Source organism: Prionailurus viverrinus, chromosome A1 (assembly GCF_022837055.1).
Source record: "Prionailurus viverrinus isolate Anna chromosome A1, UM_Priviv_1.0, whole genome shotgun sequence".
Lineage (NCBI taxonomy): Eukaryota > Metazoa > Chordata > Mammalia > Carnivora > Felidae > Prionailurus > Prionailurus viverrinus.
In genome coordinates, this window is record NC_062561.1 from 137,402,545 (window position 1) to 137,416,890 (window position 14,346).

Sequence of the window (14,346 nt, forward strand, 5' to 3'; positions counted from 1 at the left end):
GCAATCTACAGATTTATTGTAATCCCTGTCAAAATACCAACAGCATTTTCTTAAAAACTAGAACAAACAATCCTAAAATTTATTTGGAACCTCAAAAGACCCTGAATAGCCAAAGCAATCCTGAAAAAGAAGAAAAATAGAGGTATAAGAATCCCAGATTTCAAGATATACTACAAACCTATAGCAATCAAAACAGTACTGGCACAAAAACTGACAAATAGATCAATGGAACAGAATAGAGAGCCCAGAAATAAACCCACACTTATATAGTCAATTAATTTATGACAAAGGAGGCAAGAACATACAAAGGGGAAGAAGTCTCTTCAACAAATGGGAGTGGGAAAACTGGATAGCTACATGCAAAAGAATGAAACTGGACCACTTTATTACACCATACACAAAAAAATAAACTGAAAATGAATTAAAGACCTGAATGTGAAACTTGAAACCATAAAACTCCTAAGAAGAAAACACAGACAACAGTCTCTTTGACATCAGCCATAGAAACATTTTTCTAGATACATCTCCTGAGGCAAGGGAAACAAAAGCAACATTAAACTGCTGGTACCACACCAAAAATAAAAAGCTTCTTCACAGTGAAGGACCATCAATGAAACAAAAAGACGACCCACCAAATAGGAGAAGATAGTTGTAAATGATACATCCCGTAATGGGTTAATATCCAAAATATACAAAGAACTTCTACAACTCAGCACCAAAAAACAATCTGATTAAAAATGGGCAGAAGACATGAACAGATATGTCTCCAAATATGGCATACAGATGACCAACAGACACATGAAAAGATGCTCAACATCCTTCATCATCAGGGAAATACAAATCAAAACTACAATAAGGTATCACCTCATACCTGTCAGAATGGCTAAAATCAAAACACAAGAAACAAGCATGGGCAAGGATGTGGAGAAAAACCCTCATGCACTGTTGGTAGGAGTTGCAAACTGGTGCAGCCACTATGGAAAAATAATGTGGACATTCCTCAAGAAATTAAAAATAGAATTACCATATGATCCAGTAATTTCACTACTAGATATTTACTCAAAGAATATGAAAGCACTAATTTGAAAAGATAGACACACCCCTATGTTTACTGCAGCTAAGTTTACAATAGCTAAGATATGGAAACCCAAGTGCCCATCCATAGATGAATAAAGACGATGTGGTGTGTTTGTATACAATGGAATATCAGCCAAAGAACAAAGTCTTGCCATTTGCAACAACCTGGATGGATTTAGAGGATATTGTGCTAAGTGAAATAAGTCAGAGAAAGACAAATACCATATGATTTCATTCATATGTGGAATTTAAGAAACAAAACAAATGAACAAAGAAAAAAAAGACAAAAAACTCAGACTTAAATATAGAGAACAAACTGGTTGGGGGGGTGGGGGGTGGAGGGATGGGTGAAATAGGTGAAGGGGATTAAGAGTGCACTTATCCTGATGAGCACTGAGTAATGTATAGAATTGTTGAGTCACTATATTGTATACCTGAAACTAATATAGTACCGTATGTAAATTATACTGGAATAAATATTTTTAAAATGTAGTGGGAAGAGGGGTGCCTGGGTGGCTCAGTTGGTTAAGAGACCAACTTTGGCTCAGGTCATGATCTTGCAGTTTGTGAGTTCGAGCCCTATCGTCAGGCTCTGTGCTGACAGCTCAGAGTCTGGAGCCTGCTTCTAATTCTGTGTAATCCCAATTAAAATCCCAGCAAGTCTTTTTTTGTTTGCTTTTGTTCTTTGTTTTTTTGTTTTGGTAGAAACTGTCAAGCTGATACTAAAATTTAGATAAAAATAAAAAGGAACTACAATAGTGAAAACAATCTTGAGGGGCACCTGGGTGGCTGAGTCCATTAAACATCTGACTTGGGCTCAGGTCATCATCTCATTGTTCATAAATCAGTGCCCTGCCTGGGCCTTTCTGCTGTCAGCACAGAGCCTGCTTTAGATCCTTGCTCTCCCTCTCTCTCTGCCCCTCCCCCACTTGCACTCTCTGTCTCTGAAAAAATAAAACTTAAAAAAAAAAAACCTTGAAAAAAATACAAAGTTGGAGAACTTAAATTCCCTACTTTCAAGAGTAAATTTAAAACCAAAGTAATTAGGACAGTTGGTAGTGACATAAGGATAGACAAATAGATCAACTGCGCAGAAGTAAGATTCCGCATATAGAGTCACTTGGTTTTCTATAAAGGCACCAAAGCAAATCAACAGGGAAAGGAAAGCCTTTTCTACAAATGATGCTGGATTAACTATTCAGCAAATCAATGAACCCCAAGTACTACCTATACCATATACTAGACTTAACCTTGAGATGAATCATAGACCTGAAGGTTTCCTAAGCCTCTTTAAGGAAAGTTAGAAGAATACCTTTGTGAGCTTAGGATAGGCAAAGTTTCTTGTTGTCGTTGTTTTTTTGTTTTGTTTCATTTTGTTTTTTAAGCAGCAGATAGTAAGCAGTAACCACAAGAAAAAGAATTTGCAAAATTAGACTTCTCCAAAGCAAAAACTGCTCAGCTTTCTTCTGGTCTGAGGCAGACTTACTTCTTTTCTGACAAACGATTTGTAACCAGAGTATTTAAAGAAATCCTTAGTATCAATAATAAAAAAAAAACCCACAAGCCCATATAAAAATTGAACAAGGAGTTATACAGACACTTCACAAAAGAAGATATGCAAATGATCTGCATGCACATGAAAATATGCTTAATATCACTAGCCATAAGAGAAATGCAAATTAAAACCACAGTGAGATTCTCTTTCACTTTGTAAGGTGGCTAAAATAGAAAAGAACACCAAATATTAGCAAGAATGTATATTTGCTGACACAATCTTTTCAGATAAATGTTTGGCTCTTTCTCACCAAGTTAAACATGTATCTATCCCATGACCCAGAAATCCATTCCTAGGTATTTATCCAGAGAAATGAAAACATATGTCCACACAAACGCCTCTATAAGAATATTCATAGCTGCGTGAGTCATGATTGCCAAAATCTGGAAACTCCAACATCTACCACAGGAGAACAGACAAGCACGTTCATAAGTGTAATCTGCTCAGCAATAAAAAGAAATCAATTACTGAAACCTGCAAGCCACTGGATGAATCTCAAAAATATTAAGTGGAACAAAAGAAGTCTGACATCAAAGAGTACAAAACATATTATAATTCCATTTTTAAAAGTCTAACATAATCAATGGTGATAGAAATCCAGACAACAGTTGTCTGTGGCAAAGACTTGGGGGGCTTTAGGGAACATTTTGAAGTGATAGTAATATTCTAGATCTTGTGTGCTTTGTTTTAGGGTTTGGATTAATTGGGTATGTACATTTGCAAAACTCACCAAACACTTAAGATCTGTGCATTTCTTTATATGTAAATTATAGCTTAAAAAGAAACAAGAAACCATTGAGTTTCTGCTATATATCAGGCAGGTGTTCTAGGTGCTAGTGATAGAACTGTACACAAACTGACAGAAACACCTCTGCCCTTGTGAAGGTTAATTCTAGATTACGTAAACAAACTTCTGATGTGCTAAACTGAAGCATGCAATTACAGGTTTACCCCTGCCCGTAGAAAGAGGCTCAGGGTATCACACCTCCTCACCCCTCCCCATTAGCCACCTTACTACACTGGTGGCCAATGGCCTCGTGAGAGACAGGCCAGCCCACCTGTTGGGAAGTGGTGTGCCGGCATTCGGGATTTCCCATAGGACAAGATGTACTAACTGAACTGAAGACCCTTCTGGGCCATATTTCATTTCTGTGTAAAGCAGCATTCATTCAATTACATGCCTTGGGTTGGATTCACGGGAACAGCCTTGGTTTGGGCCTAGGGTGCAGGGGAGGCAGCAGTGAGGCTGCTGCAGAATCTGTGATCTTTTCCATGGGCAGAAGCTGGGCCCTACGCTGACCTATTAAGGGTGTGCTTTACCAAGCGCTTTGGGCAGACTTGAAGGAGTACAGACGACTAAGACAGAAGTTTAAGGCCAAGTTGCATACTGGCAACTCCAGCCACCCTAGGGGCCGTCAGCCTTTTGTGGACTGGCTAGGCTCTTTGTTTCACCTCCCTGTTTTCCCTTTGGCATAGCCAACTCCAACACAGCTTTGGCTGAGAAAGTAACAAGGTGACCTGAGAAGGTAAGAAGTCATTGTGGAGACAGGTCTTTGTTTTAGTTCACCCCAGAAAGCTACTTGATAATATACTATTAGAAGGCAGAGTGCCAAGATGCAGTATGAATATATTGTGGAGGGTGCTAAAATGGGTGAGGGTGGGAAGTTGCTAGTAGGAATGACCAAGGTGATTTTCAGGGTTCTTTCTAGATGTCAACAATGTGTGATGTTGTTGGATGCCTTCTTTTTCTACTAAGAATTTGACAGTTTTATTACTACTATTTACATAATGACTTCTATTTTATAAAGCACATTTCTTATAATAATCACAGCTAGCTTTATTGATTGTTTGTGTTGGTGAGGGCTATCTTAGGTTCCCCTAGAAGTAGACTCTGTAAAAAGAATTCAAGAGTGGGGTGCCTGGGTCGCTCAGTTGGTTGGGCAGCTGAATTCAGCTCAGGTCATGATCTCATGGTTCGTGGGTTCGAGCCCTGCATTAGTCTCTGTGCTGACAGCTCAAAGCCTGGAGCCTGCTTCGGATTCTGTGTCTCCCTCTCTCTCTGCCTTACCCCTGCTCATGCCTTGTCTCCTTCTCTCTCAAAAATAAACATTAAGAAAAATTTAAAAAATAATAATTCAAGTGTAAATTAAGCCTCTCCCAATTCATTTGGAAGATAGACGAAAAATTGGTAGAGGAGCAGGGAAGTGAGACAGGGAGGAAAAGTCAGCCAATAAAAGGTGCATTTGGGGGCCACTTCCCACTGGAAGAACATGAGACAATACCTGAGTTATCCTACCTCAGAGGGAAGGTTACTGGGTCATTTATGTAACTATCATTATACATCGGTTGAGGGCTGTTTCTTGGAGGGACACTCATTCTCTGGCATATTGAGCCCACCTCTTGGACAGCAGAGCTGGTCGGGCAGCAAGAACATGCCCTCAGAAAAGAGATGCAGATATCGGCAATTGGAAGTGGAGCTGGCGATCCCTGAACAGTAAGATGGATGGGAGACCAATGGCATGTGTTATGCAGCACTGTGCTAAATACTTCATACGCATTTTTGACTGAACAGTCACAACAACTCCATGACTTGGTATCATGGCTTCCATTTTAAGGAGAGGCAGCTAGGACACAGAGAGGTTCAGTAGCTTCATCAAGGTTGAATGAGGGATGGAGAGTTGGGACTTCTGACCCCAGAACTCATTCTTACTGTGCTGTTCTGTGTTGTGTTTCTTAATTCCTTTATCTCCACACTAAACAAGAGACATTTATCTTCATTTTATACATAAGGAAATGGAGGCTCACAAGGTATCAGACAACTTGCTTGCAGTCTTCCCATGAGCTGGAAGGAGAACCCAGGCTGCCTCTGAAGCCCACATACATCCCCAAAATGCCCTGTCTGGCTATGAGCTTTATGCTCCTCATTTGCCTGCCTCCTCACTAAGGACTGTGGTTTTTCTTACGCTCTAGTCTTTGGAAGGTTTTATTTATAACTCCCTCTAAACGGGCTTCCCGAAAAACCCATCGTTCCATACAGCAATGCTTAGAGCTAATTGCTCAGGCAGCCTCTCTCATCAGCCTCAACTTAGGGAGAATTTACTTGATTTACTTGCTTTCAATTTCTAAGCCTTCGTTTGTTTGCTTCCTTAAACAAATTAGACCTCAAGTCTTTGAAGATGGACTATCAGAGAGGATATACTCTGCATTCAGCATAAAAATTAAGCGAAGTCTAAGATCAGGTATTTAGAAAGAGATATTTTGGTCACATTTGATCACAGTAAGCTAATCTTTTTCTGTGCTTAAATTTTCCCTTTGAACTCAGAGGAAAAATACCTTCTTGAGCCTCTAAGACCACCTGGTTTGACCCTAGCATTCCTGTAGATGTCTGAGCCATAGCTAATTAGCAGACAGGAAGATCTTATTCTACATACAAAAGCCCAGCAAATATAAGGGTGAGAATTCTAACAGAGTCAAAGAAATCAGGAGACACCGTAGAATAATACTCCCCCAAAATGGCCCAAAGAAGGCCCCATCCATGGCTTGAATTCTTCCACATAACCAAAAGAGAATTAATTTAGTTCTCTAGGTTTCCATCCCACTGGAGGTTAGCCATTGGCTTTACATCCATATACCTGGCTTTCTATCTCTGTGTGGGGAGATGTGTCAACCACTGAGGTATGCTGCTGAGATACCCTTTCGAGAGAACCTGCTGCAAAGAGGGTAGCTGGCAGGTATCTTCAAGATGCTACAAATTCAGATCTCCTGCAGACTTCACATTGAGGCCATGCTCTCTCTGGTTTGCCTCCAGCCAGGACTGACCATAGTAGAGACACTAAAGCCATAACATTCCTATCAGACATAAAATTCCTATGATAGGAAATATTTCCTCTGGGGCTCCTCATCTGCCTAGGTCTTCTCAGATCTGCTCTGCAGTCTGGGTTCTCCTTCCTATCCCTTCTTAACTCTCTTCTTTTAAACATTACATTCTGAAGACAATCCCCACCTACTTCTGCTCCTTCTTCACAAACATTCCCCCAATGAATCTCTAACACATCTAATTCTATTTTGGTGTCCCTACTTGGAGCACTCACGCTTTTACAGTTGGTACACAGAATGGGGTTTGGGAGACTAGCTCACTCACCTCATGGCTAGCAAAAAGAATCCTAGCCCAAATGAAATGTGGTATAAGGATAGTTCCCGGAATAAAGTGGTATGCCTCAAATGCTGAAGGTTTCATGGTCAGTGACCTAGAAAAATGTCCCCATGGAGGAGAATGTCTTTGCCAATGAAGTGATTCAGGCATTTGAAATACATGAGGGAAACAACTCCAAGGCCAGTTGTTACTAAATTGTACTGACACACTGGAGAGGGATAAACAGAAACTTAGGGCCATTAACAAACAATTCAGGACGAAGTGTGAGGACTGTACAGCCTCTCTGGAAACTTACACAGTCTCTCATCTCCTACAATGGAATAAAGATCATAGATGAAGAGTCTGGATCTAACAGTTTCTTAGAGCTCCAGAGATAATTAAATGCTCAACCAAGACAAGGCCAATATTATGCTAAGGTCTGGGCCCTAGCTGGGAAAACTTTGGACTATGAAACTTTGGATGGGGGGCATCTGGGAGGATACCCCTCCAAATTTTACTTATGTCCTGGCAGATGGTAAAAGAAGGAGTTTTAAAATTCAGAAGGAAAGAATACTAGAATCGGTAGTTTATGTGAGATCAGAAGACCCACCAGAGGGACTGTATTGCATTGGAGAGTTCAGAGGACACAGTCTTCATCAGGACCATCAGGAATATGCTATGAAGTTCAGTAGTGGCAGGACAAAGCTGGGCTTACTGATAGCAATGGGAAGTGGAGCCTGGAAGTAATAGAGGCCAGGTGGCAGCACTGGACCACTAGAGCCAGGGGGCTGCAATTACCATAATGCCTGGCAATGTCAGAGAGGCAGCCAAGGGCCCTTGACCACAGAGAATTGTGGAGATGGTCAGGGGAACGTGACCAAATAGACAAGAAGCCAAATGTACTGCTTAGTACAATCAGAAGAGGAAAAGAATAGAGGAGAGGGAGACTAAAGGCACTTACCTCAATAGAAGGTCATGATCATTTACTCAGTGAGTAGCCCTGAGACAGTTTTCTGATTTGAAATCCAATGACTGAAGAGGTGGCCAGATCTCCAGGAGAAGGGCCCTGCAACATGATGGCAAGTATAAACTACAATGACTTCCTCAGTCCTGCCTCAAAAACACCTATGGCTATGTACTTGGGTGACTACGCTGTGGGAAAATGTATACTCAGACACTTCAAGAAGTATTAGACACAGAGTCTCAGTTGACATTGACGCCCAAAGACCCCAAATATTTTCACAGTCCCATAATGAATGGAGACCTGGCTAGTCTGGTTTACAGTAGGCTCAAGGGTCCACGGAACCATACTTGGCAATTGGAGTACTGACCTCTTGGACTGTGGGCAAGTAAGAGTGAGAATAGTGGGGAAAGGTCAACTGGAAGCCTCTGAAGTAAGTAAAAACAGTATCCCATTCAAAGTCTTTTTTTAGAAGGCAGTGGATGGATGACTGGAGACTACCACAACCTCAAATAGTGGCTCTGATTACAGTGCTGTTTCAGACATGGTATCTTTGCTACAGCTGATTCATAAGGTCTCAGAGGCAGATGGTTTAAGGCTGTTGACTTGGCTTCTTCATTATTTCTACTCCAATCAAAAAAAAAATCAGAAAATCAGAAACAGTTTATTTTTACATGAACAGACAACAGTATTTACTTCATGTTGTTCCAGGGCTGTGTTAACTTTCCCATTTGCTCTCATAATACACCTGAATGGTTCTGGTGTATCAGAAGGAAAGAATTCTAGCATTTCTGTGGAAATGGCAGCCATGGAAGTACTCCACTCAGATCTCCTTTCAAGAGAAGCAGCAATGAGCAGAGTAGTTCCTGGTTCCTGGGCAGCTTCAAGCTATCACCTTGTTTCTAATGCAGCATTCATTTTGTGGCCTTGCTTTCCATGGGCTCCTGCTAGCCAGTGACCAAGCACGGGAAGGAGCTGAGAGCTGGGCCATACCTGCTCCAGGTGGGACTCCTGTAATGGGCAGTGTTTGCACAGGTGTCCCTCTTGGTCTGGCTGAGAAGTTATCAGAGTTTCACCAACATTGAAACCTTCTCCTATTCAGTTTTCCCCTCTTCCCTCTCCTTGAACAGCTATTAGCCCTGCACAGGGATCTGAAGGCTCTCTCTGCTCACTCCTGCTCCCTCTCCCCTGCCCCTTTTATAAACATTTCCCTTCTGCATTTTTTATTCTGGTTGGGATCTACTTCTTAGAGGACCCAAAATGGCACAGGAGGCCATAGAAAAAGGCAAATAAAATTCCTCCACAAAACAAAACAAAACAAACAACACATGTATTGCTGGATGGAGAAGTGATTATTGGGCAGGATTTTCAGATATACACTTTACACTTTCTGGACATTTTCAAAATTGCAAGGAAACAAGAATAACTGTCTTGGAGAAAATCTTTAGCCCAAAGCTATTTTCAAGTGTCTCCATAATTCCAAGTTCTATTAACTTGTGTGGAAGCTCTTATATTTGTCAGATCAAATTCTTGTTCTCTGCCCAATTTGGAAGTTTGCCTTCTGAGTGGCAAAGCACAGTACCTGAACTTATGGTCCTGAATGTTGATTGGAAGTGGACTGGCCCAAATCTTATTTCTCCCCAGTCTCTCTGGGATCACTAAAGGCAGCACTCCTCTTGACTTTCAGAGGAAGTCGTGAAAAAGCATTAGCACTTTGCACTTTATAGCTTGTCTTGATGGACTGCAGAGCACCTCCTTATCCATCATCCTATTTTCAACTGTGCACCTACCAGGTGAAGGAGAGTCTCTGGTAGCACCTTTTTTTTTTTTTTAAGCAATTGGATGATTTGCCACTTCTGTCTTAGTATATGCTTGAAAGTAAGATATACAGTTGACTCTTGAACAACATGAATTTGAATTGCACGAATTCACACATCTGTGGATTTTTAAAAATACAATACTGTAAATGTATTTTCTCTTCCTCGTGACTTTCTTGTCTCTAGCTTCCTTGATTGTAAGAATACAGTATATAATACATATAACATACAAAATATGTGTTAATTGTTTATATTATCAGTGAGGCTTTCATCAATAGTAGGCTGTTAAGTTTTGAGGAGGCAAAAGTTTCAACTGGCGGGGGTGGGGGTGCCCCAAATCCTGCAAGTGTTCAAATGTCAACTGTAATTGTAAATTTAATTACTGAAACTAGAGAGGCCAAACCAAAAAAGTGACATCCCCTGCCTTTGGTAGAAGAAACATAAGCCATATGGGAAATGGTTGAGAAACAAACTGATGCTAAAAATAGGTCAGAAAGAAAAGAGGACTCTACTCTTTGCTTGTAAAAGAAGCACCAAGTGCTCTCCCTACAACAGACCATCTTCTTGTGTCTGTATCTTTTTAATAACTGGCTGGAAGACTGCCGAAACTACATTCATAGTTCTTCTCCCAAATCAATAAATGAAAGAAGAAAATATCTATGACTTGGTTGAAGCAAATCTTCTATCAAATGTGACTCATTACATGAATGGAGGAAATGAGGCTGGATTAAAATGGCCTTCATCACAATACTAATAGTTACAGTTGCTGAATGTGTTCAACAAGCCATGAGCTTTCCACACAATGCTCTCACCCCACAAAGATCCTACAAAGTCAGTATAATTTCTCCCACTGGACAGGGGAGATCCCTAAGACCCAGAGATGCCTGGTAACTTTCCTGGGGTCAACCAACCGGGACAAGGCAGAACCCAGGTGGGTCGATGCATGTCCAAAGCTACTCCATCCTCTCACCTTCCTCTCTTCAGGCAAGAGAGACATGGGGGAAGGGCAGGGAGAGGCTGGGGTAAGATGGTTTTCAGAGCAATGGCAGACCCTTGTAATGAACAATATCAGACTTTGCACAATGAATTTTCTAACAGCTGGAAAGAATGAGAGCAACACTAATAATTGTAGGGATACTTTAAGATCTTGTGAATAATCTTGGTGGGGAACATTAGAAAACAAGATGAATTCTTCCTTTTCTAAACTCCTCTGCACTTCATTTGAGCACATCATTTGGAGCATATTAGGGCTCAATAGACATTTTGAACCAATAAATAAATTTGTACCTCTATTAAAATAGCATTGGCTTTTTGCCTTTTGCTGTAGGTATTTCTGTGTGCTTTAAATCTCCCCTCCTACATAGTGTCTTAATATCAATAGCCTCTAGCATTTATGTAGAAATTTATGGTAAAATTTTGTGTACACCATTTTACTCAGAGCAGTTCTATGAGGTTTGAAAGGCAGGCATTCTTCTCCACATTTTAAGGACTTTGAGACTCAGAGAGAAAGGATTTGCTCAAAGTCACATTCCTAGCAAGGGGGAAAGTTTGAGCTTGAATTAACAATTTCTAATTTCACATGTTTTTCTTTCAAATATACAGAGTCCTCTTATGGAAAACTGTCCCTCTAATTCATCATTGCAGTGTGACATAGCCAAGCCCTACACCTTACTCATGATAATGTTCCATAGTATCTGTTGGGTCATTTTTATGAATGAGTGACTGGAGGAGGAAAGGCATGAATGAAACCCTTCTAAGAAATGGGTGAATGAGGTTTGCATTTGGGCAATTTGACTTTCAGATCTGGGTGGAAAGTGTTCTAGTAAATTCCTCTGTATACTCACATTTAAATAAATGTCCTCCCAGATGTCCTCAAAGGAGACCGTTTTACCACACTTTCTAGTTGAAAAATATTCGTGTTTGGTCCTTCCAGAGGCCATAAATCTCTTTAATCAGTGCCTAATGGTCTTGGGGATGACTCTGAGCAAGTATCCCATTAATTGAAAGAAGAATGTTGTCATCTGCCACAGGGATTTCTCATCATGTTTCATCAGATTCAAAACAGAACCCTGTTTGGAATTCTTTTATGAACAGTGTAATTACACCACATCCTATGGTGTTTGGAAGTAGTGCTCACAATTAGCATCTCTGTCATGAGTGGGAAGTGATCCATGCTAAATAGGAGCTGGGCCAGATGGGTCTTGCTAAGACCCTCTCCCCTCTGCCTTCAGCTCCATTAAATTAAGTTGTCCCTACGTGTGTGCAAAAGAATAAATCAATCTTTACTTCTGTGTGTATTAAAGAAATGCATCCGCTTCCATTAATTAAAAGTCAAGTGCTTCTGTTTATAGTGATCAGGATAGAACAGACGCTTATGCCAAACAATTCCAGAGAAGCAGATCCTGGTGAGATGCCACGGTCCTCGGTAGGCTGTGCAGCAAGAGGAGCTCAGACATGAGCCGACCTGTCCTTGTCCTGGAAGGTAAGGGGCAGCATCCCAGCGAGTCTGGGGCCTCTAGCCCCTATTGCCAAGTGGCCCCTACTTGGGAACATGGCTGATACTCTCCAGGGGCACATAGAACACAAGGCCCTGCCTGATGAACAGCTGCCATTGGGTCTGCTGGTCATGTGTAGCAGCAAACACTTTATCTTGGGATCCGCATTTTCCTCCTGACTTTGAAACTTGTTTCTTATCTACCTTTTCACTTCAAATTCCTCCCCTACTGCCAACAAATATAGACATAGGCACTCAGAGTTCTGTTTCCATTCTTCCCTTCTTTACTTGAAGTTGTTCCTAAGTCATGTCTCAACCATTTACACCTTAGTAAGAAATTCAGCCAATGTTTGGCTCCCCATGTATATTATGTTATATATTGTATGTATGTGTATATATAGCATATACTATGTGTATATATATATGTGTATATATATAACATATATATACTATATATATAGCATATATATATAGCATATATACACATATATATAGTATATATATAAACATACATATAAGCTTAGTTCCTCATTATGGGAAGAAAGGTTTTGTGCCTAGAGAATTTTTTAGACTTCTTTCTTATATATCGGTATAATTTTCTGTCATAAAATAAATCTCATAATAGACAGGGGAAAGTTTTTAAATAAAAGGTAAAAGAATTTGACCTCAATCCCATCCCTCAGAAGCGACCACCTTAAATATTTAGATGTATTTTTTTTTTTTTATCTCTTTCCACTTATAAAATTGTAAAATATTTGCTGATTACAAAAAAAGTAGAGAGGGGCGCCTGGGTGGCTTAGTTGGTTGAGTGTCTGACTTCAGCTCAGGTTGTGATCTTAGGGTTCATGGGCTTGAGCCCCGTATCGGGCTCTGTGCTGACAGCTCAGAGCCTGGAGCCTGCTTTGGATTCTGTCCCCCACTCTCTGCCCTCCCCCACTCACACTCTGTCTCTCTCTGTCTCTCAAAAGTGAATAAACATTAAAAAAAATTTTTTTCAAGTACAGAGAAATTCTTATTCTCTTGTTTTAGGCATAATTCCAACAAGCTTGGTTTCATTTCTCAGTCCATAGATTAGAGAAAGCGATTTTAAAACAGGGAGATTAACAGGGGAAAACACCAAGTAAAAAAGAATTGAGACTCCTCAACTCTCCTATGTTTATCCTTTTTGCAGGCTGATGAATGAGAAAAACAGAATCAGACAAAAGAACTGGGGGCAAATGGTTCCTTGCATACAACTTGAAACCAAATCATCAAGAAGGCAACCGACTGAATGGGAGAGGATATTTGCAAATGATATACCCAAAAGGGGGTTCATAGCCAAAATATATCAAGAACTTGTACAACTCAACACCAAAAAAACAATCCAATTAAAAAATGGGCAGAGGAGGGGTGCTTGGGTTGCTCAGTCATTGAAGTGTCAGACTCAATTTCAACTCAGGTCAGCATTTCATGGTTCTTGAGTTCAAGCCCTGCTTTGGGCTCTGCACTGACAGTGTGAAACCTACTTGGGGTTCTCTCTCTGCCCCTCCTCCTGCTCTCTCTCTCTCTCAAAATAAATAAACATTTTTTTAAATGGGCAGAGGAACTGAATAGATTTTTTTCCAAGAAGACATGCGGATGTCCAAGAAACACATGAAAACATGTTTAACATCACTCATCATCACGGAAACGCAAATCAAAACCACAATGAGATATCAGCTTACACCTGTCAGAATGGCTAGAATCAAAAAGATAAGAAATAACAAGTGTTAGTGAGGATTTGGAGAAAATGGAACCCCTATGCACTGTTTGTGGGAATGTAAATTGGTGCAGCCACTGTGGAAAACAATATGAAGATTTCTCAAAGAAATAAAAACAAATACCATATAATCCAGTAATTCCACTACTTGGTATCTATCTAAAGACAATGAAAATGATTCAAAAAAATATATGTACCCCTATGTTTATTGCAGCATTATTTACAATATCCAAAATATGGAAGCAATCTAAGTGTCCACTGACAGACGAATGGAAAAAGTGCATATATATATATATATATATATATATATATATACATACACACGTGTGTGTGTGTGTGTGTGTGTGTGTATAATGCAATATTACTCAGCCATAAGGAAGAATGAGATCTTGCCATTTGCAACAACATGGATGGAACTAGAAGATATAATGCCAAGTGAAATAAGCCAGACAGACAAAGATAATTACCATATGACTTTGCTCATAAGTGTAATTTAAGAAACAAACAAAAAAAATGACAAATAAAGAGGGAAAAAAAGACAGACAAAAACCAGACTCGTAAATACAGAGAAC